This window comes from Coregonus clupeaformis, chromosome 27, assembly GCF_020615455.1.
Source record: "Coregonus clupeaformis isolate EN_2021a chromosome 27, ASM2061545v1, whole genome shotgun sequence".
NCBI classification, from domain to species: domain Eukaryota; kingdom Metazoa; phylum Chordata; class Actinopteri; order Salmoniformes; family Salmonidae; genus Coregonus; species Coregonus clupeaformis.
Window position 1 is genome coordinate 22,523,456 of NC_059218.1, and position 27,650 is coordinate 22,551,105.

The 27,650-nt window shown below is 46.8% G+C and overlaps 1 protein-coding gene across 1 annotated transcript in view; it reads right to left on the reverse strand.

Annotated features, from left to right (window-relative positions):
• si:dkey-112m2.1 (transmembrane protein 132C) overlaps positions 1–27,650 on the reverse strand; it is a 243,809-nt gene that overhangs the window by 199,039 nt on the left and 17,120 nt on the right. The gene's annotated exons all lie outside the window — the stretch shown is intronic.

Sequence of the window (27,650 nt, forward strand, 5' to 3'; positions counted from 1 at the left end):
TTACACTTCTTCATATTGTAGTTGTTCAGGGTCACTTCTCAGGAAAGTTCATACTACTGTATCTGAAGACTGTGGAGTGCTGCTCCATAGTTGTGAAACTTGAAGTATATTGTGCTATAGAAAAGTATCGGAAAATCTTATCTGCAGTGAATCTCATCAGGGCAACCAAATGATCTAATCTCGAGTGTTCTAATGAAAAGAGTGGACAATAACACTTTGGTGTTTATTCTAAGGAGGGCCTCTGGTTAGAGTATGAACCCCTCCCGGAGATGCAGATCTACCACACTGTGATACTTGTTGGTCTCTAAGCAAAGTCAGCCCAATTAAATCCCATCTATTACTCTTAAAACCGTTAGTGTTTGCCTCTCCAGCGCAGCCAGACAGCCAACACAGTCGACTCATGTAGTCTTCAAGAGCCCACACACCGACTAGGGTCACCTGACTGTATAGCTGCAGGATATGCTAGCATCAAACTTCTCCCTTACAGAGGTCTCACATAAGGGCCCTGGTATCATCTCAGAGCGAGAGACCCACACCAAAGGCAATAAACATCAAACAGATCAGACTGCAGCCTACGGCAACACAACTGACACTTGTCAAATACCTTCAGAAAATCAACTAACAAATAATCACATATTTAGAGAATGTAGAAACATACAAATTCTGAAAATATGAGCTATATAAATATGTATGGAAGTGCATAGGATACTTTAACCTGCATAGCATTAACCTTCCAGGCAACTGTCAGTTACAAAAAGTAATTTTATAATTATGGATGATTTCTAAAAAAATGTATAGGAAGTAATAATAGGTTCCATCATGTGTGCATATAAAAATGATTCCTATGACAACCTCACCACACACAAAGACAGCTTTGTGACATGGAAGAGAAGAGGGGGAAGAAAGAGTGGCACAATAAAAGCCTCTTCAGAGCACTGTAAATGACTTCAAAATGCCTCTGAAATGACAGCTCCTTATCAAGTAATAACTCAGCCTACAATACAGTATGTTGCTTGTTTTCCCTTTCTCTCAGGGCAAGAGAAGGGTCACCACAGGGCCAGCACACTCTCTTCCTCTTACTGGCATAGCAACAGTGTAGCAACAGATGAGACATGTTTGTGGAACAGTTTGTACTACAACTACAGTATCTATGAATACAGAGCAATAGCTTGTGATATGTTCACTTTCAATTCGATTTTAAATAGAGTGACAATTTCCCTTTTGTTTACAGTAGTGGTTGGAAGGATGTTAGAAGGTGGTATGGGGGGACATTACACATTGTGGCAGCAATAATAGCTATAGGCCTATAGACATGTTGACATAGCACCTTGGCTGCAACTCATTCCCACTGCCTCTGTATCTGCCTTGCCTGTGCTTGCAGAGATCTATGAGAGGCAGTCCACTGATGAGACCAGATCAATACCTAAGCCCCCTATTATCATTTCAAACCAAATAAGGGCTCCAAAAGGAATGTCTCTATTCCAAGTTAACGACTTCTCCCGAATAACCCCATGGGAAAGGCCCCTTGTTTGTGTTTTTCTTCATATCGACCTGACACCAAGTGGATGGCCCGGACAAATCCATCTGATTCATGTTGGGCCTGTCAAAACAAACTCTTCCCCTGACGTTGATTTGTTCGTTCTTTACGGAAAAAAAGGAACATTGAGTATTCAACCGACCAAGCACAAGAGTTCCTCTTAAAACAAAACCAATACAGAGATTTCTTTTTTTATCCAGTGAAACTTCATGGTTTGACTTGTAGACCCTGTGCTCATTGGTGCCAATGTAACAAGCACCCAGTTGAGTGCCCAGAAAAGGACAGTTAGCCCTGGCAGCTTCCCTAACCACAAACAGGCTCTGCTGTCATACCTTCTTAACCATTAGGTGAAAATGCAAAGTTACCCATAGATCAGTAAGGCAATGTCATCCTACTCCCTTTCCAAGACCACCTCAAACAACAGTCCAGGGTTTTTCAGGATCTTCCAACTAAACCAACTACATTTACACAATCTAGATGACCCCAAACCAAATCACACCTTCCCAAACTACCTGAAACCACCCACAAGTCCACAGCACCACACCTCAGCACTCCAACCCAGAGCTCTACAGGCACTCCAACTATTGTTTTGCTTTCTATTGTTTTGCCTTCTCCCCAGGCTCTCGTTCCCAACTCAGCGTTTGTGCAAACCCATTTCTGTGTCTCCCAGGTCATCCCGCTCATTCAGCCAGAGATGAAATGGCTTTGGGGTCACGCTGTGCCCTCACCAGGATGGCCTGTTGAGAAAACAGTGTGTGTCACATGCCTCCATTATCTATGAATAGAATCCCACTGTGAGCTGTGGGGTGTGTACAACAGACTCCCCATCGACACTAGCACCACTGTTCATGTTGTAGCTGTTATAGTGGCTTCTGCTGCTGCCAGAGAGCTGACAGCTCCCACTGTTCACTGGTCTGGATATGAGATTAAAATTGGACATATTCTAGGTGGTTTCTCAACACACACACACACATACTATTCTAACACTGTGTTCAAGCTGAGTGACTGGGTCTGTTTGTGCACACAGACATACTACTGTGTGTATCTATGTATGATTGCCTGTACACCATTGTGCCTCTGTAGACAATTCTCTGTGGTTGTGAGCCCCACGACTATTCAGTCCTGTTGTCTAATGGCGTTCTGTTCATTCCTCGTCATGTGTAGCACAGCACTTATTTCACATTCACTGTGGAGAGGGATTGAAAGAGAGTGATAGAATAGGAGAGTGATTGTTAAAAAAATATTCTACTTTCAATGGAAAAGCAAGGGAGGGAAGGTGCAGGGCTTATGGACAGGCAATAGGGGTTCCTTTTTGACTTGTTGTTACTGACAGCATTGGTTGACTTGACTATGGGCTTTATTCTCCAGAACTATGTACTTGGAACTTGCTCTCCCTTGTCCATATCTGCTGCGCACCCCACCCCCCTCCCAACCCGCGCTTTCTTCTTCTGCCTCTCTCTCTCTTCCTCTTTTTCTCTCCCTCCTCTGCTCATTCTCACACACAAAATCTATCTTCTGTATAATGAGCACTGGGTCCCGGGGGGTGGGGGGGGGGACCTTCCACCTGCTCAGTGGGGGAGTGACGCATGGCTCCTGCAGCAGCCAGCCACCGACACATCTCTCCCCCTCCCTCTGCCCCTGGCTACGCCCCAGGGAAATGGGCCCGCCTGTCCCCCAGCTCCCCAGCTCCCCATCAACGCTACATCACAGACACACGTCTCAGACACAGCTCCTATCACCTAGTCTGAGTCTGTCATTCACAGTTCACACTCACTCTCACACGTACAGACATGAATTGCGGAAACACACACGTGCATGAACGCACACACACATAGACACACTCTCTCTCACACACTCATGCCACTGCACACACCAACAGAACCAAGCCTCAAGGAAAGGCGAGGTAGAGTTTTTTAGTCTGTGTTCTCACTGTTCGGCAGCTGTCACAGCTCCTGTCACACACACGCACAAACACACATGCACAGTCAATATTTACAGCATGCCAGAGGAGAGAGAGAGCAAAAGAGAGATAGAGTGAGCCCTGCAGCCAAAACCAACAATTTGCATGTGCCCGCTGCCTCGCTAATTGGACACATTCGTCTTTCATTTAGCATTGGATTGAAGTGCAGGAATAGCTCCAAAAGCACGCAGCCTACTTCATCTTAGAACAAGTTTACTGAGTGCCGACCAAAAGAATTGAAAGCATTCTATGGCTGGCTCTGCCTCTGAAGATATGAGGCTAAAAGGGCTTTTCTTGTGTACTGTTTGTTGGTCGCTCTGAGACTGTTAGAGGAAAAGAGGCAGACCCATAGGAAGTGAGATGATTGATTGAAGAGTGAGTCCAGGCATTGAGGGGAGAAAGATGGGCTGGATGATTGCTCTCCCTCAATATGGCCAAAATACCAGCAATTTACTGTGCTCGCCATGGGTACACCGTTGCCAGCAGTGTTGGGTGGCTGATATCATGAAGTTGACAGGTCTGTTGAGTGGCCAGTAATGGTCTAATGGAGGAACAAAACCAGGATAGAACCAAGATTCAGTTAGACTGAATGGGAGCTGAGTGCATGTCGGATGAGTGGATGGAAGACATGATCATGGTGCTATCAGTGGTTCCCAAATTGAGGTCCGAGGATCCATGGAGGTATTGCAGGGGGTCCGAGGCCAGATGTAAAAAAATATATATATATTATGTACAGTGGGGAAAAAAGTATTTAGTCAGCCACCAATTGTGCAAGTTCTCCCACTTAAAAAGATGAGAGAGGCCTGTAATTTTCTTCATAGGTACACGTCAACTATGACAGACAAATTGAGCATTTCTTTTCCAGAAAATCACATTGTAGGATTTTTAATGAATTTATTTGCAAATTATGGTGGAAAATAAGTATTTGGTCACCTACAAACAAGCAAGATTTCTGGCTCTCACAGACCTGTAACTTCTTCTTTAAGAGGCTCCTCTGTCCTCCACTCGTTACCTGTATTAATGGCACCTGTTTGAACTTGTTATCAGTATAAAAGACACCTGTCCACAACCTCAAACAGTCACACTCCAAACTCCACTATGGCCAAGACCAAAGAGCTGTCAAAGGACACCAGAAACAAAATTGTAGACCTGCACCAGGCTGGAAAGACTGAATCTGCAATAGGTAAGCAGCTTGGTTTGAAGAAATCAACTGTGGGAGCAATTATTAGGAAATGGAAGACATACAAGACCACTGATAATCTCCCTCGATCTGGGGCTCCACGCAAGATCTCACCCCGTGGGGTCAAAATAATCACAAGAACGGTGAGCAAAAATCCCAGAACCACACGGGGGACCTAGTGAATGACCTGCAGAGAGCTGGGACCAAAGTAACAAAGCCTACCATCAGTAACACACTACGCCGCCAGGGACTCAAATCCTGCAGTGGCAGACGTGTCCCCCCTGCTTAAGCCAGTACATGTCCAGGCCCGTCTGAAGTTTGCTAGAGTGCATTTGGATGATCCAGAAGAGGATTGGGAGAATGTCATATGGTCAGATGAAACCAAAATATAACTTTTTGGTAAAAACTCAACTCGTCGTGATTGGAGGACAAAGAATGCTGAGTTGCATCCAAAGAACACCATACCTACTGTGAAGCATGGGGGTGGAAACATCATGCTTTGGGGCTGTTTTTCTGCAAAGGGACCAGGACGACTGATCCGTGTAAAGGAAAGAATGAATGGGGCCATGTATCGTGAGATTTTGAGTGAAAACCTCCTTCCATCAGCAAGGGCATTGAAGATGAAACGTGGCTGGGTCTTTCAGCATGACAATGATCCCAAACACACCGCCCGGGCAACGAAAGAGTGGCTTCGTAAGAAGCATTTCAAGGTCCTGGAGTGGCCTAGCCAGTCTCCAGATCTCAACCACATAGAAAATCTTTGGAGGGAGTTGAAAGTCCGTGTTGCCCAGCGACAGCCCCAAAACATCACTGCTCTAGAGGAGATCTGCATGGAGGAATGGGCCAAAATACCAGCAACAGTGTGTGAAAACCTTGTGAAGACTTACAGAAAACGTTTGACCTGTGTCATTGCCAACAAAGGGTATATAACAAAGTATTGAGAAACTTTTGTTATTGACCAAATACTTATTTTCCACCATCATTTGCAAATAAATTCATTAAAATCCTACAACGTGATTTTCTGGAGAAAAAAAATCTCAATTTGTCTGTCATAGTTGACGTGTACCTATGATGAAAATTACAGGCCTCTCTCATCTTTTTAAGTGGGAGAACTTGCACAATTGGTGGCTGACTAAATACTTTTTTTCCCCACTGTATATAAATATTGCTAGCAACAACAGATTAGACGAATTTGGCCAAGGGGTCTGTGGAAGAAGTTGAGGGTGCAATACAATACAATGTAATCCTATTAATCTACAATATACCCTTAGATATACAACAGGGCCTGGGAGTCTCACAGGGATCCACAGTAGGCCTACTCCATAAATTATCCAGTTTTCAACTCAATACTTCTTGTATTCCCTAAAAATGTTGTTTTGAACATAAATGCACTGTAATTTAAGCTTTAAAACTGCTAAATTATCTCTCTGCCCCATGGGAAAATGTGGCCGGAGATTAGCTTTAAAACTTAAAGTAAAGAAATATCAGAGGGGGGCCTTTAAAATGTTCTTTCCATAATTTCATACTGACTATCACATGTATAGAATCTGACATTGAAATATATGCATTAAAATCCATATTATTCATGTAGCATGTGTCGGTAATGGAGCAAATAGGAGAGGCGGCTAAATTGCTCTGAGCAATTAAAGCTGCGAAATTGCATGTCCAAATAGCAGTGGACGGCGAGATCACACTGGGAACATGATTTAAAATAATTGCTCCTTATTATCTGGGAAATAATTGAGAGAAGGAGAGGGAAGGTGCTGTGCAATACGCAGTGAAATGGAGAAACGTGTTCTGGGCTGACTGGACAAAAGAGGCTGAAGTATGTGTTAATGAAAACATACAAATCAGATATACCATCCCAGTGATACACAAGGCAAGAAGAAAAGGAGAAGAGGAAGGAGGATGAAGAGAGAGAGGGAGAGAGGATGTTAGATTGTGTCAGGTTGCTATATGGAACAGTAAAAAAAAGAGTAGGAACTCTTGTCAAATGATTACTCTATTCAGATGGCGCTGCATGAGACTTGATTTTACAGCCCTCATTGGCTCATTGCACTCCCAGGAACCATGCAGTAAAAAGTTCATTCTAACCACATCAGTCTTCTCATTTAGTCTCTCTCTCTCTCTCTCCCCCATGTGGTGCTTTTATGTGCTGGGGTACAGCCGCACTCTAGGGCCCCCGCCATGCAGTAACAGTATAACAACATCCCACCCCCTCCCCAAACCCCAGGGCTTTGACTCACAGCGCTAGATAATCTGTTTCAGATACAATCTATCCAGTAGACCAGACATTCCATCAGTCGATCACTGCTCCTTGAGTCGATATCACAGGGAAGCCAGAAATGTTTCTTAAAGGAAGGAGGAAGCAGCAGATTTCTCAGTGTGGGCATGCAGGAGACAGAAATTGGTGCACTCGCAAACCTGGATGGATTCTGCACAGTTCATTAAGATAAAACTATTACATTCTGGTGAGACTGAGCAGCGATTGGGCCCGTGCTGCACACAGACAACTCTGATTAGCAGGCGAGCTCCACGACATTTTGATGCGAGACAATATTCCGCTTTTTCAATTACACACCCCAACAGCCCCCTAAGTACAAAAACCAACTAATTTGTATGATTGAAATATAATTATAGTGTGCTGAAAGCATAGTTCTATTGTGTTTGCTATTACAATTGTTTTCATTTTGCCCAAAAAAAGTATATGTTTGAGTTGGGTTTTCTTTTTTTCTCCAGAAATGAATACACCGAAATCTATCTTTGACGAGGCACCTCAAGGTCAGGGAACATATCAAGAGAAAACTTTGAGTCAGAAGAAAATAGTCATTCTGATGAGAATAATTTCTTACAAAGTAGTGAGGCTGAAACATTTACAATTGCTGAGAGAGAGTCTTATTCACAGCTCTGTCACGTTATTATCAAACAACTAAATGCTCTGAGCACGTTTCAAACTTTGTTATAGGCTGGTCCCTCTTCTCTCCTGCAAAGATTAGCCTGGAGACATAGAATACTCCAGTATGATAGACAATAGACAGAGCAGAGGGTTATTACATTGTCTTATCTATACATGGCTCGTTCAACAGCTGTTTAGAATTTGCACTCTGGTCATTTCCATGCTAAACACTAGTTCACTGAAACCGGTGTGAAGGTGACCTGTGTTCACCTGGCTCCAGGTGGTGTTTACCCATCCTCTGGGTGCAACATTACCCACAGCTGCGTCTGCCGCCCGCCACTAAACCACGCTCTGCAAGTCAAATGTGTGTGTTTGTGTTTGTGCGTGTGTCGTTGCATTGTATTCATTACTGCTTGTGATGAACAGGGACACACACACAATCGGTTCACATGCATGCACAAAGTCATACTAACACACATTAATCATTGCCTGCTTAGAGCGGCCAGCTTCTGCCCATGATGGACTTACTTTCCCTTGAATAGCAAACTCAACCTGCCTCTAGCATTCCAATATCCCACATCAACAATATCAGTCAGCGGTGGTGCCAGGAGCGAGACCTGCACTCAAAGTGCTCCATTAATTTAATCAAAGCTAAGAATAGCATGCTGGCAATCCTCTTGCTGAGCCATGGAAGCAGTACAACAAGTTGTTGCTGGCCTAAATTATCATATAAAGATGAATAAAGAAATAACGTTTTTTTATTGCATGCCGTTCTGACTTTTTCCTGCACAACACAGCTGCATCAAAGCCAAAATCAATTTATTTTTGACTGTGCGTTATTGACTCCTAGTTTATGAAGATGCACATTATAATTAGTCTACAAAGACTCATTGAATATTCAGAATTCACATGATTTCTGGGACAATGCGGAATGAAAATAGTTGAGAGAATAATTTAAGTTTGTGTTGCTGGATGATTAGCATAGGGGAAGGCCCTATTACCATTCACATCTGACTGCAATTCATCTTGCTCTATTAAAGAAATGACATTGCTAATGACAGATAATGCACTAATTTAATGCTAATACCACATTTATCAGGATCTAAGCTTCAACCACAGTTAATGTCTCTTTAGTGTAGCTGCATTTGAGTCTCCTCTCTTTTGTCCTGTTATCTGTTATTTAGTGGAGTCTTATGAAAAGAAGGCTTTGTCTGTCTAAGTAATGGAGGCTTTCTCCCTGCTTAAACCCAGCAGTGTCACACTCAGGCCCAGTCTTAGTGTTTGGCCTGTCAGTATCATGTGACAAGCCATGCCCATCTCCTTGTACCAGCCCCCATCCCCGAAACCCAAGCCCAAAGCCGTGGGAAAGTGGTGCTTGGATTATCTCTAGAATCAGGGGCCCAACTTTGGTTTTAGAAGTGGGGGGGACATAACTTTTAATTTTTTTATCCAGTCAGATAAATACTCCAAACAGCCTACTCGACCGCTCGGAGGCGTCCGCATGGTCCTAAAGAACACTGTTGCCTCGTTTTGTATCACATTCCAATGATAAAACTGGGGGGGACAAAAATGCAATTTCAGAATATACCCTTTTACTAATAGATTCCCCAGCAAGTCCATCACTGCCCACTGGGCACACACTGGTTGAATCAACGTTGTTTCCACGTCACTTCAATTAAATTACGCTGAACCAATGTGGAATAGACGTTGAATTGACATCCATGCCCAGTGGCTGATTTCTTCAAATAGCCCAGTTCTACCACAGTCCCTCCCTCCCATAGACTCATCCATAGTCCCTTAGCTAAACAACATGGCAGAAGTTCCTTCCACATCCTAGGCCAAACACATCCCACATCCATCCATCAACTGATCCTATAAATTCAGAATGAGTCTTTGATTCACCCCTTCCAGTCCACAAAATTACACAGCACCCCTCCATCCACCATCTGATGTTGAATAACGAAGTGAGACGCAATTTTTGTAGAGCCACGGGGAGCCATTTTCTAGCTTTGATTAGCAGCCATGTCAGTGAGCTTCGTGGAGTGGTGGTGTGAGCTGGGCCAGGAAATGTCAGGTCATCAGATTCCTCACTGCCTGCTCCGCACGCAAACTGGAAGGTTCACAGGAGGGAGCGCAAAAAAATCTGCTCTAAATGTAAATCCAATCTGATGAGCTCACCACAGGGTAAATTAATCATTTTTCACATATGAAAGAGGTTCCGGTTGTACGACAACAGAATGAAAATAGTGCTAATTAGCCGTACAGAGAGGAGAGAGTTTCTCAGCGTGGCATACTGCCTACCTGGGTGAAGGAAAGGTGTGGATTAGTGGAAAACAAAGCAGCACCGTGTGAAACATTTAAATGTTTTGTCATTTAGCAGACGCTCTTATCCAGAGTGACTTACAGGCGCAATTAGGGTTAAGTGCCTTGCTCAAGGGCACATCGACAGATGTTTTATTTTTTACCTGGTCAGCTCGGGGATTAGAACCAGCAACCTTTCGGTTACTGGCACAATGCTCTTAACCACTAAGCTACCTGCCACCCCTGAAACCTACTTACAAACAAATGGAAAGAGTGCGGGAGAGAGTGGATGTAATAACATTGGGAGTAATCTCACATAGGGCTGAGAGTAAACATGCTGGAGTAAAAGTACAGCTTTAGAATTAGTTCTGTGGTGTGTATTATGGCAAGTCATCAATACGGTTGATCATGAAGCCTTTCGTTAGCGTGTGTTCATCAAAAAAGTATTTAAAATGTTTCCTCTGTGAAGTGTTCTCCAAAGGACTTTCTCAGCGTGTGTTCTCTGTGTGAAGCGGTTTGTTTGATGCCTATATGTGTTTATTTCTATAGCAGGCTGCTGTGCTGCGTTCCTTCACATACTGCCTTCCTCTCACAGCCAGGACATTAGTGTGAAGCTCTGTCTCTGGAAATGAACTGTGATCTGCTATTGAGAGAGAGAGAGAGAGAGAGAGAGAGAGAGAGAGAGAGAGAGAGAGAGAGAGAGAGAGAGAGAGAGAGAGAGAGAGAGAGAGAGAGAGAGAGAGAGAGAGAGAGAGAGAGAGAGAGAGAGAGAGAGAGAGAGAGAGAGAGAGAGAGAGAGAGGCAATACTGCGAGATTGTGGCAACCATGATGAACTCGTGGATACCATTTTTATGTATGTGCATGCATATCCGTGGGAAGAAGGAGTGCTGATTAATTTTGTATAATAATATTAAATAAAAAAATTACATTAAAAACATTTTCTCACCAAATTAGTGCACTAGGCCTTTATTACTCCTGTATGAGCGGAGATAAATACTTGTGACTTCCATTAATATCGAATCAATTAACTATGATTAATTGTTACTCGATTAAATTAATCATTTAACAATTAACTCATTAGGATTTGGGGCACCACGGAATAAGTTGTTTATAGAGTTACCATCTCCCAAATTAAACTCTTAAAGGACTTTACCTATCACTATGTATAAAACAGTCAACGTATCAATCATTACCTCTTATCAGTCTCATTCTGAATGGTCATAGACTTCTTGGATCTACACAAACCCCAGCTTTGCTTATGATTCAGCACTACACAAATTGGCTTATTTATTTACTAGCTAACTAAATGATTACACAGAATACATACATACTTAATACATGAGAAAAAGTCCCAAGCGGACTAACAACAGCATGACGGCATGGTTATCAAAAGAGAGAGTCAAACTTATCGTTGATACATTTGGAAGCTACCCTCAAAATAATCATAATACTTTGCTCATGAACCACCGCCCGTTTTGGAGTCAGAAACCAATGAATGTGTTTACGTGTTTGCCGCTCATCTATCTCTGTTGACCCAAGCCCTCTTGGAAAGGAGGTTTTGGCTGGGTCTTCGCTCAGCTCACTTGTAAGGCTCTGATTGTCCACCAGAGGTCACAATGTCCTTCTTCGTTGTTCTGGCTTGTAGTGGAGTGTACTCAGAGCAGATACTCTGTGATTGTCTGAGATGGAATTTCCTCCTTTCCACCTTGTGTCTTTAGTCAAAGTTGTAGATCCCTTTACATGCACAGCTGCAGACTGGCAATGTTCTGGTCTAGTGAGTTTATCTTCTCCTCGTGTTGAGATTCAAAGGTCTAACTATTTTCAGCCGTGTAGCCACAGCTCCACGCTTTCTGGTCTAATGTACATTTCGTTACCAAGGCTTTTTATGCACTCTGGTAAAAGGGGCGTTTCTACTTGCTGACACTGTCTCTGAGCTCACTCGGGGCATGTCTAGTCACCGTGCATAGCTTATATGAAAACCTATCATCTCGTTAGAAAACTAAAATCACATTCCTATCTTAACAAAAATACTCTTGTTATTCTCCATATTATATACACAACATATTGGATATAAGCTTGACAGATAAAGTGTGTATACTTTCCAAATTACAGTATTTTCTTTATAACACAAAATAATAAACAATATGACATGATTCGTTTTTAGATCCCCACTGACCATTCCCCACATTCTGATGTTGGAAATATTGATTCAGTGATCACTTTTTGAACATAAAAGTTTTGGCGCCAAAAGTATTCTGGGGGACAAAGCACATTCCTTTCAATACTGAAGAGCAAGGGAGAGATTCCGATTCCTGCCTAATTTACGACTGAGTGTTAAGGTGTCAAAACCGTCCCAGCCCCCCCTTCCCCTCTTCTGTGGGTGAGAGGGTCTGGTTGTTGTCAGCCATTTGCCAAGCGGATCTGAGGCCTTTGGCTCCTCAGCCAGGAGAGTCATGACACTCTTTAATACCACATCTACAGAGAAACCCTTAAGATTACAGCCAAAAGCTACATGTGGGCAGACCCATCCAGCGTGATGATCAGGTGAAAGAAACCCCTCTCTAAAACCCCCTACCTCGGGCTGAGAGAGTGAGAGTCAGCCTTAGTGTCCCCCTCATCAGTTACCGTAAACACATACGGCATCCCACCCACAACTGAAAACCCCTCCTGTTCTCCCACAAAGCATAAATACTGCATTTATGGAGATTACATGCACTGGTAAAGAGAGCCCAATTATGCAGCAGAAAGCAAAGCAGACCTTGAAGCCCCCAGACCACAGCCTATACAGCCCCAGACCCACTCAGACCCGCAGCGAAACAAAGGGGATTTCACGGCTCAGTTTAAATCCACAGGCTTTGGCTGCGTCTCGGCTACCCCTGTGTGGGCCTTTTAAGTCCTGCCTTATCCTCCATTACTAAGCGCTGGGCTGGTCCAGGCAGGGCTGGCTCCGGGCAGGTCTACAGCAGCACAGCTACTACGGCGCTAAGTGGGGATCCAGCAGGAGATCGGCCAGCGAAATAACAGCTCAATGAGATAAATAAGAAACCACTATGATTGTCCTGGATGAAAGATAAGGGAGACACTAGGCATGGATCAGATCACAGAAAACACACAAAGATCAGGCGTGATCAGTTTGGGGTCAATCTCTGGTGACCTGCCTCGCCAGTGCCAGAGGCTATTGTAACATTGACAAAACGCTGTGTGAACATCTAACCTTCCCTGATTGTGGAAAAGGACTAAGAAATATAATATAAATCTCCTCATGTTGTATGGTGGTGTATGGTCGTGTATCCACAGTGTGTGTGGACAGGCAACGGTGGGCTTGACGACCACTAGGGAGCCAATGGAGACAAGATGAGGGAGCAGCTGGGAGAGGAAATTGCCGGGTCGGTGCTCAGCGAGACGAGAGCTGCCTCCCTCGCTTTGTCTGTCGGCCGCGTCACTAGAGCCAGCCTGGGAAGGAGAGGATTGCCTATTCCTTTTCCATTTCCATTCATTCTGCTGGAGCTCCACGCTGCCCTGGTTACTTCTCGTAATTAAATTCTAGTGTGAGGTGAAGGGCAGGGAAGGGGAGAGGAGGGGGTGAGGGACTCAAGGAGTGGAGGGCAGGGGAGGAGAGGGGGTTGCAATACTATCTTATCAGGGTTCACAGACCTCGTCTTCAGAAAATAATAATGTAAATGATGCATGGGTCAGCAGGATTTTCCAATGACTGCCGGATGCCACTCGCCACAAAGTCTGCTCACAGAGCAGCCAACTACAGCTACTTTAGAAGGGGAAGAGGATGGAAGAATGGGAGATGTTCGGAGAGGGAGGTTGAAAGTAAGGACCTTGAGGTGAAGCTCTTGATTCCAGTGTTAGATTATGTGCTGAAGTGAGGCCTGCTTTCATTTGTTCAACACAGTCACATTGAAGAGGGAAAAGTCTTGCCCGCACTGTTGACTTCTGTACCCAATTCAAATTAATGGGCACAAAGACAAATATACACTCACATGCACACACACACACACAATAATATTCAACTATCGAAGCCTGAAAACAGCTATTTCTCATTCCCTGATTAAATCTAATCCACGGCAGATTGCAATTTTCAGAAAAAATAAGGACTAGTGACTGGCCTCCAACACATACAATGCTAAGTAGAAATAGACAACTTGAGTTTTCTAGAGGCAATAGCATTTTCTTGAGACCAGACTGGCCGTGGGTGTGCATATCGATCAGTATCTACAGTATATCTTATTCTTATATCTAATGGACTCTACTGAGGAGTAAACACAAACAGTATAGGCTACACCAAACTACTGGTAAAAAGGCCTAGCACAAAACTCTAACCTCCATGGGTATGGTCTCATTGACAGGTGTTATAGGGTTCAACATACACTGAGTGTACAGAACATTAGGAACACCTTCTCTTTCCATGACATAGACTGACCAGGTGAATCCAGGTGAAAGCTATGATTTCTTATTGATGTCACTTGTTAAATCCACTTCAATCAGTGTAGATGAAGGGGAGAAGACAGGTTAAAGAGTCATTTTTAAGCCTTGAGACAATTGAGACATGGATTGTGTATGTGTGCCATTCAGAGGGTGAATGGGCAAGACAAAAGTTTAAGTGACTTTGAACAGGGTATGGTAGTAAGTGCCAGGTACACCGGTTTGAGTGTGTCAAGAACTGCAACGCTGCAGGGTTTTTCCACACTCAACAGTTTCCCATGTGTATAAAGAATGGTCCACCACCCAAAGGAAATCCAGCCAACCTGACACAACTGTGGGAAGCATTGGAGTCAACATGGGCCAGCATCCCTGTGAAACGCTTTCGACACCTTGTAGAGTCCATTCCCCGACGAATTGAGGCTGTTCTGAGGGCAAAAACGTATGCAACTCAATATTAGGAAGGTGTTCCTAATGTTTTGTACCCTCAGTGTAAGTATATTGAAGAAAGAGCTGTTTTGAATCCTTACAGATTTTAGAAAGCATTATCCATCACCCGTCACCTGCCTGGCACACACTATTATACAGGTTCTAATTGATTTGCCCATGCTCCAAATGCATATATGCAGTTAAGTTGGTTAACACATACAAATATAGGTTTATGGAGCAATAACCATTTCTAATATTGTTTGTATTGGTGGATGTTTCCTGAACCTCGAGGCAGTATTGCTAAAAATTGGTTAGGGAATTGCATCTTGGTTTGGGAATCACATTTTTAAAAGTGTGAAACAGCCTCCCTCGGGTCCCCAGTTAATTTCCTGAGCCTCTATCCAGTTTGAAATTTAAATTCACCTGTCTACATTTTCCTCCTCGGTACAAGAATGTGTTGTGGAGATTTGTTTAGTTAGGTTGAACTTTTGAAGGGGTTTTTATTTTTTTGTTCCCTGACATTTAATGAACCAGGTGGGAAATCGATCGATGGGAAATAGCTCGGAATTACCTGAGTCTAGGAACAAGACAATCAGAAAGAAAGTGTAACAATCATCACTGGTGTTCCACAGGAACAGACCATAATTTCATGCCAGCTATCAGAACCATTCAAGCCATTATCAATCACAAGGTCATGTTGAACTTGATGCCAGAAGCCCAATAACATCCTGCTCTGTGGGGATGAATAACATTGATAACATCAAATAAAATACAATTGTATTTGTCACAAGTGAAATCCTTACTTATGGGTTCATTTCCAACATTGCAGAGTTAAAGATAAGATGGAAAATGTAATACAAAATAGAAATAGTGACACGTGTAGTTGTTATGGGACTGCTGACATACAAGCACACCACAGGATCTATGTATAGTAAATCCTGGTTGTTTGTACTACTTCTACTTAGAAAATAACAGAAATATGTCTCCTTCAAAAGAAAAACGTCCTCTGACATGTTCCTCTAAAACTCATACATTTCACTTAAAGTCAAAGCGTCTGAGTCCAACTCAATAGGGAATTAAAACAACAAGGAAAGACAGAAGAGGGAAAAGATCAGGCGGCTCCTCAGGGATTAGAGCTGCCAGCGGAGGAGGAGAAAAAGTGATCCCTCCGTCATTCTTTCCAGGCAGTGCATGGGTTGTCTAAGCCCTGATTGGCTAATGTCTCCCTGTCTATTAGTCCTGATTGTGTAGATGTGTGGTGATGTGTGGTATCATTTTATATTTTAGTCATTTAGCAGATGCTTTTATTAAAAACGACTTACAGTAAGTGCATTCAATGTTTCCTCAATACAGAAGTTACCAGCAAATTCAGTGCTAGTAGGAAAAGAAAAGTGCAATTTCTTTATTTGATTTCAGATGTCTTATTTAAGATACTCTTTAAAGAGGTAAGGTTTCAATTGTTTTCGGAAGATGGGCTTTCCTAGATTCAGAAGAAGCTCGTTCCACCATTGGGGTGCCAGAACAGAGAAGAGCTTTGACTGGGCTGAGCGGGAGCTGACCCCCCGTATGAGTGGGATGACCAAGAGACCAGAGATGGCAGAACGGAGTGATCGGGTTGGGGTGTAGGTTTTGAGCATAGGCTGAAGGTAGGTAGGGGCGCATCCCCTTGCTGATCCGTAGGCATGCATCATGGTCTTGTAGTGGATGCGATCTTCGACTAAATTAGAAGGGTTGCAGCCACGGGGTGGGAAACTTCTGTAAAACCTACAGGGAGAGGAGCGAACATGGATAGAAAACACACACACATAGTTGACAAAACGACAAAAGAGCTAAATGAGATAATCTGAAAACAACTAGGTAAGATATTCAGGTGAGAGAGTGATGTCAAGCCTTCCTTTCTTTTTTTTCTTTTTTTTTCATCTTTTTTTTCTTCTTTTTTTTCTTCTTTTTGTTTCTGCTTTTTCTTCTTTTTTTAGGGGGTAGATCAGCTTTATTATTGCAGATAGATTGAAACTTCCATCAATCTAATTGTCTGCATCACTTCCAATCCCCCATTTGTTATTTTTTTCTCGCAAATATACAGTGGGGAAAAAAAGTATTTAGTCAGCCACCAATTGTGCAAGTTCTCCCACTTAAAAAGATGAGAGAGGCCTGTAATTTTCATCATAGGTACACGTCAACTATGACAGACAAATTGAGGGAAAAAAATCCAGAAAATCACATTGTAGGATTTGTAATGAATTTATTTGCAAATTATGGTGGAAAATAAGTATTTGGTCACCTACAAACAAGCAAGATTTCTGGCTCTCACAGACCTGTAACTTCTTCTTTAAGAGGCTCCTATGTCCTCCACTCGTTACCTGTATTAATGGCACCTGTTTGAACTTGTTATCAGAATAAAAGACACCTGTCCACAACCTCAAACAGTCACACTCCAAACTCCACTATGGCCAAGACCAAAGAGCTGTCAAAGGACACCAGAAACAAAATTGTAGACCTGCACCAGGCTGGGAAGACTGAATCTGCAATAGGTAAGCAGCTTGGTTTGAAGAAATCAACTGTGGGAGCAATTATTAGGAAATGGAAGACATACAAGACCACTGATAATCTCCCTCGATCTGGGGCTCCACACAAGATCTCACCCCGTGGGGTCAAAATGATCACAAGAACGGTGAGCAAAAATCCCAGAACCACACCTTGTGAATGACCTGCAGAGAGCTGGGACCAAAGTAACAAAGCCTACCATCAGTAACACACTACGCCGCCAGGGACTCAAATCCTGCAGTGCCAGACGTGTCCCCCTGCTTAAGCCAGTACATGTCCAGGCCCGTCTGAAGTTTGCTAGAGTGCATTTGGATGATCCAGAAGAGGATTGGGAGAATGTCATATGGTCAGATAAAACCAAAATATAACTTTTTGGTAAAAACTCAACTCGTCGTGTTTGGAGGACAAAGAATGCTGAGTTGCATCCAAAGAACACTATACCTACTGTGAAGCATGGGGGTGGAAACATCATGCTTTGGGGCTGTTTTTTCTGCAAAGGGACCAGGACGACTGATCCGTGTAAAGGAAAGAATGAATGGGGCCATGTATCGTGAGATTTTGAGTGAAAACCTCCTTCCATCAGCAAGGGCATTGAAGATGAAACGTGGCTGGGTCTTTCAGCATGACAATGATCCCAAACACACCACCCGGGCAACAAAGGAGTGGCTTCGTAAGAAGCATTTCAAGGTCCTGGAGTGGCCTAGCCAGTCTCCAGATCTCAACCACATAGAAAATCTTTGGAGGGAGTTGAAAGTCCGTGTTGCCCAGCGACAGCCCCAAAACATCACTGCTCTAGAGGAGATCTGCATGGAGGAATGGGCCAAAATACCAGCAACAGTGTGTGAAAACCTTGTGAAGACTTACAGAAAACGTTTGACCTGTGTCATTGCCAACAAAGGGTATATAACAAAGTATTGAGAAACTTTTGTTATTGACCAAATACTTATTTTCCACCATAATCTGCAAATAAATTCATTACAAATCCTACAATGTGATTTTCTGGATTTCTTTTCCTCATTTTGTCTGTCATGGGTGACGTGTACCTATGATGAAAATTACAGGCCTCGCTCATCTTTTTAAGTGGGAGAACTTGCACAATTGGTGGCTGACTAAATACTTTTTTCCCCACTGTATATACATTTTATGGACACAGTCAATTTTAAAATAATTATATTTTGTTTGTTTTTACTCCTGAACTTCCTCTACCCTCAACCTCTCCGATCATTTTCATGATGTCCATCCGGTTTGCTTCTATATGCCATATCTTTCTAACTGTGCTCTTTCACAAAAGCTCGCAACCTATAACCTATATACTTATTATGGACACAGTATGCTTCTATTATTAGTTATCTTGTTGTTAATAGTTGTTGTTAGTTGTTATTAGTCCCATCCTTCAACTCCATTCAACACCACCCATCTATCTCTTAACACCATCCATATTGGATTTCTATTTGCCATATATTTTTCAACTGTACTGTGATGTTTTACAAAAGTTCTGAACATTCTATTCTCATTGTTTCTACAGATTGTATATTGAAAATAAACATTTTTGCTAAAAGTATTATTATATTATTGGTCGATTGACTATGACTTTTCAGATCACCCAGTAATGCTATCTGCAGGGTTAGCTCCAGGTAAATATTGCAATCCTTTAGCCATTCCTGGACCTGTGTCCAAAAACAAGCTACAAATGGACAGTACCAAAACAAATGATCTAATGATTCTGTCTCTTCGCAGCTAAATCTGCAGAGCTGGGAAGATTGTATCCCCCATTGTATATAATTGTATATAATAATTTAAATTGAAAAATTCTAAGCTTTGATTCTGGCGTCGTTTTGCGTATCAGTTCATAAACACTATGCCATGGGATCGGTACGTCAAAAATATCTTCCCAACTATTTTGCAATCAATATGGGACGGCTGTCAATCCTTTGGTCCTTAAATGAAACTGGTATACTTTTTTATTTATCACAGTTTTCTTTAACCAATTGTCAGTAGCTGAGTGTAGAGGCGGTGTGGAAATCAAGCGCAGGAAACACGGGCGTTCGTGAACAGACTTTAGTAAACGAAAGCAGCACCAAACAGGCGAACAGCCAACCCAACCGGGAGGCAAAATACAAATTACGCACAATAAACACAGTGCGTAAAACGACGATAGCGCACACAGTGCGGACTCTCGAAAAACAACAAAACACGAGAGTAAATACAGAGAGCAACAGCTTGACAAAAAACAATCACACATAACACCTGACCCAACACACGATAACTAAATAGGAAACAAAATCAAACACTAACAAGGGACAGGTGTACAAACAGACAAAACCAAACAAACATGAAACATCGAACGGTGGCAGCTAGTACTCCGGGGACGACGACCGCCGAAGCCTGCCCGAACAAGGAGGAGGAGCAGCCTCGGCCGAAACCGTGACAGTACCCCCCTTGACGCCGCGGCTCCAGCCGTGCGCCGATCCCGGCCTCGGGGACGACCAGGACGACGCGGAGCAGGGCGCGTAGGATGACCCCGATGGAACTCGGTCAGCAGGGACAGGTCTAATATGTCCCTCCTCGGCACACAGCACCGCTCCTCCGGGCCGTACCCCTCCCACTCCACGAGATATTGGAGACCCCCCATCCGGCGTCTCGAATCAAGGATGGACCTCACAGTGTACGCCGGAGCCCCCTCGATGTCCAACGGGGCGGAGGAGTCTCCTCTATCTCATAGTCCTGGAGTGGACCAGCTACCACCGGCCTGAGGAGAGACACATGGAACGCAGGGGTTAATATTCCTGTAATCAATAGGCAGTTCTAACCTGTAACACACCTCGTTCAACCTCCTCAGGACTTTGAATGGCCCCCACAAACCGCCGACCCAGCTTCCGGCAGGGCAGGCGGAGGGGCAGGTTTCTGGTCGAGAGCCAGACTCGATCTCCAGGTGCGTATACAGGCCCCTCACTGCGGTGGAGATCGGCGCTCGTCTTATGCCGACGGATGGCCCGCTGCAGATGGACGTGGGCAGCGTTCCATGTCTCCTCCGAGCGCCGCACCCACTCATCCACCGCAGGGGCCTCGATCTGGCTCTCGTGCCAAGGTGCCAGAACCGGCTGGTACCCTAACACACACTGGAAAGGGGTTAGTTGGGTGGAGGAGTGGCGGAGAGAGTTCTGCGCCATCTCGGCCCACGGAACGTTTCTCGCCCACTCCTCCGGCCGGCCCTGGCAATAAGACCTCAGAAACCTACCCACATCCTGGTTGACACGTTCAACCTGCCCATTACTCTCCGGGTGGTAACCCGAGGTAAGGCTCACCGAAACCCCCAACCGTTCCATAAAGGCTCTTCACACTCTGGAGGTGAACTGGGGGCCTCGATCAGACACTATATCCTCGGGTACCCCGTAATGCTGGAAGACATGGGTAAACAGAGCCTCAGCGGTCTGTAGGGCAGTAGGGAGACCCGGCATGGGAAGGAGACGACAGGCCTTCGAGAACCGATCCACAACGACCAGGATGGTAGTATTCCCCTGTGAGGGGGGAAGGTCTGTAACAAAGTCCACCGAGAGGTGGGACCAGGGTCGTTGTGGAACGGGCAGGGGTTGTAGCTTACCCCTGGGCAAATGTCTGGGCGCCTTACACTGTGCACACACCGAACAGGAGGAGACATAAACCCTCACATCCCTGGCTAACGTTGGCCACCAGTACTTAGTGCTAAGGCAGTGAACTGTCCGGCCGATACCTGGATGTCCAGAGGAGGGGGACGTATGAGCCCAATAAATGAGGCGATCGCGTACCTCGAGCGGAACGTACGTCTGACCCACTGGACACTGTGGAGGACTTGGGTCGGTGCGTAACGCCCGCTCGATCTCTGCATCGACCTCCCATACCACCGGTGCCACCAGACAAGACTTTGGTAGTATGGGAGTGGGCTCAACGGACCTCTCCTCCGTGTCATACCGCCGAGACAGGGCATCTGCCTTCCCGTTCTGGGACCCAGGGATGTAAGTGATTTTAAACACAAACCGGGCTAGAAACATAGTCCAGCCGGGCCTGGCGAGATTCAGTCTCCTAGCTGCCCAGATGTACTCCAGGTTACGGTGGTCCGTCAAAATGAGGAAAGGGTGTTGAGCCCCCTCAAGCCAATGCCTCCACACCTTTAGGGCCTGTACCACGGCTAACAGCTCCCTGTCCCCTACGTCATAATTCCGCTCCGCCGGACTGAGCTTCTTAGAATAAAAGGCACAGGGGCGGAGCTTAGGTGGTGTGCCAGACCGTTGTGAGAGGACGGCCCCAATACCGGCCTCGGACGCGTCTACCTCTACCTGGAATGGTAAAGCGGGATCCGGATGCGCCAACACCGGCGCCGAGGTAAACAGGTCCTTCAGTCTCCCAAAAGCCCTGTCCGCCTCAGCTGACCACCGCAAGCGCACCGGACCCCCTTCAACAGAGACGTTATGGGAGCTGCCACCTGTCCAAAACCCCCGGATAAACCTCTGGTAATAATTCGCAAAACCCAAGAACTGTTGCACCTCTTTCACAGTGGTTGGGGTTTGCCAATTACGCACAGCTGACACCCGGTCAACCTCCATCTTCACCCCTGACGCAGACAACTGATAACCCAAAAAGGAGACCGACTTCTGAAAGAACAGACATTTCTCTGCCTTGACATATAGGTCATGCTCCAACAGTCTCCTCAACACTCGGCGCACCAGGGCTACATGCTCAGCTCGGGTAGAACTGTACACCAGAATATCGTCTATGTACACGACTACTCCCTGCCCCTGCATGTCCCGGAAAATCTCATCTACAAAGAATTGGAAGACTGAGGGAGCATTCATTAACCCATATGGCATGACGAGATACTCGTAATGACCGGAGGTCGTGCTAAATGCTGTCTTCCATTCATCGCCCTCTCTAATGCGCACCAAGTTATATGCGCTCCTGAGATCCAATTTTGTGAAGAACTGAGCACCGTGTAATGACTCCGTCATAGTCGCAATCAGAGGAAGTGGATAACTGTACCTCACCGTAATCTGATTGAGACCGCGGTAATCAATACACGGGCGCAAACCTCCATCTTTTTCTTCACAAAAAAAAAAGCTTGAGGAAGCGGGTGAAGTGGAGGCCCGTATGTATCCCTGTCTCAGAGACTCGGCGATGTAAGTTTCCATCGCCTTCCTCTCCTCTTGAGACAAGGGATACACATGGCTCCGCGGGAGTGCTGCTCCTAACTGGAGATCTATCGCACAATCCCCCTGTCTATGAGGCGGCAGCTGCGCCGCCCTTGTCTTACTAAACACCAGTGTCAAATCCTCATACTCGGGGGGAATATGCAGTGCGGGCATTTGATTTGGACTCTCCACCGAGGTCGCCCCTATGGAAACACCCAGACATAGCCCCTCACACTGAACAGACCACCCTTTAAGAGCTTTCTCTCCCACGAAATAGTAGGATCATGGGTAATCAACCAGGGAAGTCCCAGCACCACCGGATACGCAGGAGAGTCAATCAGATAGAGCTGAATCGTCTCCTCATGACCCCCTGCGTCTTCATCCTAAGGGGCGCTGTGACCTCCCTAATTAACCCAGATCCTAACGGACGGCTATCTAGGGCATGTACAGGGAAAGGCTTATCAACGGGAAGGAGAGGAATCCCTAACTCTACACAGAACTGGCGATCTACAAAATTCCCAGCTGCGCCTGAATCTACTAGCGCCTTATGCTGGGAACGAGGTGCAACCTGTGGGAAACAAACAGGCAAGGTTATGTGAACGACAGAAAGCTCTGGGTAAGTAGGGCGCCTACTCACCTGGGAGGACTCCCCAATGCGTGGCCTGCCTTCACCTCCACCGGGGGACCTTCCCCAACACCTAGCCGCGGTGTGCCCTCCACGGCCACAGTTGGTGCAGGAACGGCCCCCTCAGGTTCCTACTCCTCCGTTTTCTAGCGCCAGCACCTCCGAGCTCCATAGGGCTCGGCTCGGAGGTGCCGGAAGGTGGAATGGGCAACCCCCACCCGGGACGTCCACGGGTGGCGAGCAGGGTGTCCAGCCGAATGGCCATGTCGACCAGTTGGTCAAACGACAACGTGGTATCCCTGCACGCCAACTCTCTCTGGACGTCCTCCCGGAGGCTGCAGCGGAAGTGGTCTATGAGGGCCCGCTCATTCCACCCTGCATCTGCCGCTAGAGTCCGGAACTCCAAAGCAAAATCCTGTGCGCTCCTCATCCCCTGTCGGAGGTAGAACAGACGCTCCCACGCCGCCTTCCCTTCTGGTGGATGGTCAAACACGGCACGGAAGCGGCGGGAGAACTCCGCTTAGGTAATAGTAGCGGCGTCTATTCTCCTCCATTCGGCGTTGGCCCACTCCAACGCCTTGCCGGTGAGACAGGAGATGAGGGCGGAGACGCTCTCGTGTCCCGAGGGCGCCGGGTGTACGGTGGCGAGGTAGAGCTCCACTTGCAGCAGGAACCCTTGACACCCGGCAGCGGAGCCGTCGTACGCCCTCGGGAGCGAGAGCCGAATCCCGCTGGGTTCCGGAAGGGGGACAGGAGGACTGACCGATGGGGATGGTCCGGTAGGTGGGGGCGTGGGTACCCCGCTGCTTTCCCATCGGTGGAGAGTGTTCATCACCCGATCCAGGGCGTGACCGATCTGGTTGATCCTGTCCTCCTGCCCACGAAGACGGTCCTCCATGATGTGCGTTGGCGCGGTTGCTCCTGCTGATTCCATGGGTTGATGTGTGATTCTGTCAGTAGCTGAGTGTAGAGGCGGTGTGGAAATCAAGCGCAGGAAACACGGGCGTTCGTGAACAGACGTTAGTAAACGAAAGCAGCACCAAACAGGCGAACAGCCAACCCAACCGGGAGGCAAAATACAAATTACGCACAATAAACACAGTGCGTAAAACGACGATAGCGCACACAGTGCGGACTCTCGAAAAACAACAAAACACGAGAGTAAATACAGAGAGCAACAGCTTGACAAAAAACAATCACACATAACACCTGACCCAACACACGATAACTAAATAGGAAACAAAATCAAACACTAACAAGGGACAGGTGTACAAACAGACAAAACCAAACAAACATGAAACATCGAACGGTGGCAGCTAGTACTCCGGGGACGACGACCGCCGAAGCCTGCCCGAACAAGGAGGAGGAGCAGCCTCGGCCGAAACCGTGACAGTACCCCCCCCTTGACGCGCGGCTCCAGCCGTGCGCCGATCCCGGCCTCGGGGACGACCAGGACGACGCGGAGCAGGGCGCGTAGGATGACCCCGATGGAACTCGGTCAGCAGGGACAGGTCTAATATGTCCCTCCTCGGCACACAGCACCGCTCCTCCGGGCCGTACCCCTCCCACTCCACGAGATATTGGAGACCCCCCATCCGGCGTCTCGAATCAAGGATGGACCTCACAGTGTGCGCGGAGCCCCTCGATGTCCAACGGGGGCGGAGGAGTCTCCTCTATCTCATAGTCCTGGAGTGGACCAGCTACCACCGGCCTGAGGAGAGACACATGGAACGAGGGGTTAATATTCCTGTAATCAATAGGCAGTTCTAACCTGTAACACACCTCGTTCAACCTCCTCAGGACTTTGAATGGCCCCACAAACCGCCGACCCAGCTTCCGGCAGGGCAGGTGGAGGGGCAGGTTTCTGGTCGAGAGCCAGACTCGATCTCCAGGTGCGTATACAGGCCCCTCACTGCGGTGGAGAACGGCGCTCGTCTTATGCCGACGGATGGCCCGCTGCAGATGGACGTGGGCAGCGTTCCATGTCTCCTCCGAGCGCCGCACCCACTCATCCACCGCAGGGGCCTCGATCTGGCTCTCGTGCCAAGGTGCCAGAACCGGCTGGTACCCTAACACACACTGGAAAGGGGTTAGTTGGATGGAGGAGTGGCGGAGAGAGTTCTGCGCCATCTCGGCCCACGGAACGTTTCTCGCCCACTCCTCCGGCCGGCCCTGGCAATAAGACCTCAGAAACCTACCCACATCCTGGTTGACACGTTCAACCTGCCCATTACTCTCCGGGTGGTAACCCGAGGTAAGGCTCACCGAAACCCCCAACCGTTCCATAAAGGCTCTTCACACTCTGGAGGTGAACTGGGGGCCTCGATCAGACACTATATCCTCGGGTACCCCGTAATGCCGGAAGACATGGGTAAACAGAGCCTCAGCGGTCTGTAGGGCAGTAGGGAGACCCGGCATGGGAAGGAGACGACAGGCCTTCGAGAACCGATCCACAACGACCAGGATGGTAGTATTCCCCCGAGAGGTGGGACCAGGGTCGTTGTGGAACGGGCAGGGGTTGTAGCTTACCCCTGGGCAAATGTCTGGGCGCCTTACACTGTGCACACACCGAACAGGAGGAGACATAAACCCTCACATCCCTGGCTAACGTTGGCCACCAGTACTTAGTGCTAAGGCAGTGAACTGTCCGGCCGATACCTGGATGTCCAGAGGAGGGGGACGTATGAGCCCAATAAATGAGGCGATCGCGTACCTCGAGCGGAACGTACGTCCGACCCACTGGACACTGTGGAGGACTTGGGTCGGTGCGTAACGCCCGCTCGATCTCTGCATCGACCTCCCATACCACCGGTGCCACCAGACAAGACTTTGGTAGTATGGGAGTGGGCTCAACGGACCTCTCCTCCGTGTCATACCGCCGAGACAGGGCATCTGCCTTCCCGTTCTGGGACCCAGGGATGTAAGTGATTTTAAACACAAACCGGGCTAGAAACATAGTCCAGCGGGCCTGGCGAGGATTCAGTCTCCTAGCTGCCCAGATGTACTCCAGGTTACGGTGGTCCGTCAAAATGAGGAAAGGGTGTTGAGCCCCCTCAAGCCAATGCCTCCACACCTTTAGGGCCTGTACCACGGCTAACAGCTCCCTGTCCCCTACGTCATAATTCCGCTCCGCCGGACTGAGCTTCTTAGAATAAAAGGCACAGGGGCGGAGCTTAGGTGGTGTGCCAGACCGTTGTGAGAGGACGGCCCCAATACCGGCCTCGGACGCGTCTACCTCTACCTGGAATGGTAAAGCGGGATCCGGATGCGCCAACACCGGCGCCGAGGTAAACAGGTCCTTCAGTCTCCCAAAAGCCCTGTCCGCCTCAGCTGACCACCGCAAGCGCACCGGACCCCCTTCAACAGAGACGTTATGGGAGCTGCCACCTGTCCAAAACCCCGGATAAACCTCTGGTAATAATTCGCAAAACCCAAGAACTGTTGCACCTCTTTCACAGTGGTTGGGGTTTGCCACTACGCACAGCTGACACCCGGTCAACCTCCATCTTCACCCCTGACGCAGACAACTGATAACCCAAAAAGGAGACCGACTTCTGAAAGAACAGACATTTCTCTGCCTTGACATATAGGTCATGCTCCAACAGTCTCCTCAACACTCGGCGCACCAGGGCTACATGCTCAGCTCGGGTAGAACTGTACACCAGAATATCGTCTATGTACCACGACTACTCCCTGCCCCTGCATGTCCCGGAAAATCTCATCTACAAAGGATTGGAAGACTGAGGGAGCATTCATTAACCCATATGGCATGACGAGATACTCGTAATGACCGGAGGTCGTGCTAAATGCTGTCTTCCATTCATCGCCCTCTCTAATGCGCACCAAGTTATATGCGCTCCTGAGATCCAATTTTGTGAAGAACTGAGCACCGTGTAATGACTCCGTCATAGTCGCAATCAGAGGAAGTGGATAACTGTACCTCACCGTAATCTGATTGAGACCGCGGTAATCAATACACGGGCGCAAACCTCCATCTTTTTTCTTCACAAAAAATAAGCTTGAGGAAGCGGGTGAAGTGGAGGCCCGTATGTATCCCTGTCTTAGAGACTCGGCGATGTAAGTTTCCATCGCCTTCCTCTCCTCTTGAGACAAGGGATACACATGGCTCCGCGGGAGTGCTGCTCCTAACTGGAGATCTATCGCACAATCCCCCTGTCTATGAGGCGGCAGCTGCGCCGCCCTTGTCTTACTAAACACCAGTGTCAAATCCTCATACTCAGGGGGAATATGCAGTGCGGGCATTTGATTTGGACTCTCCACCGAGGTCGCCCCTATGGAAACACCCAGACATAGCCCTCACACTGAACAGACCACCCTTTAAGAGCTTTCTCTCGCACCGAAATAGTAGGATCATGGGTAATCAACCAGGGAAGTCCCAGCACCACCGGATACGCAGGAGAGTCAATCAGATAGAGCTGAATCGTCTCCTCATGACCCCCTGCGTCTTCATCCTAAGGGGCGCTGTGACCTCCCTAATTAACCCAGATCCTAACGGATGGCTATCTAGGGCATGTACAGGGAAAGGCTTATCAACGGGAAGGAGAGGAATCCCTAACTCTACAC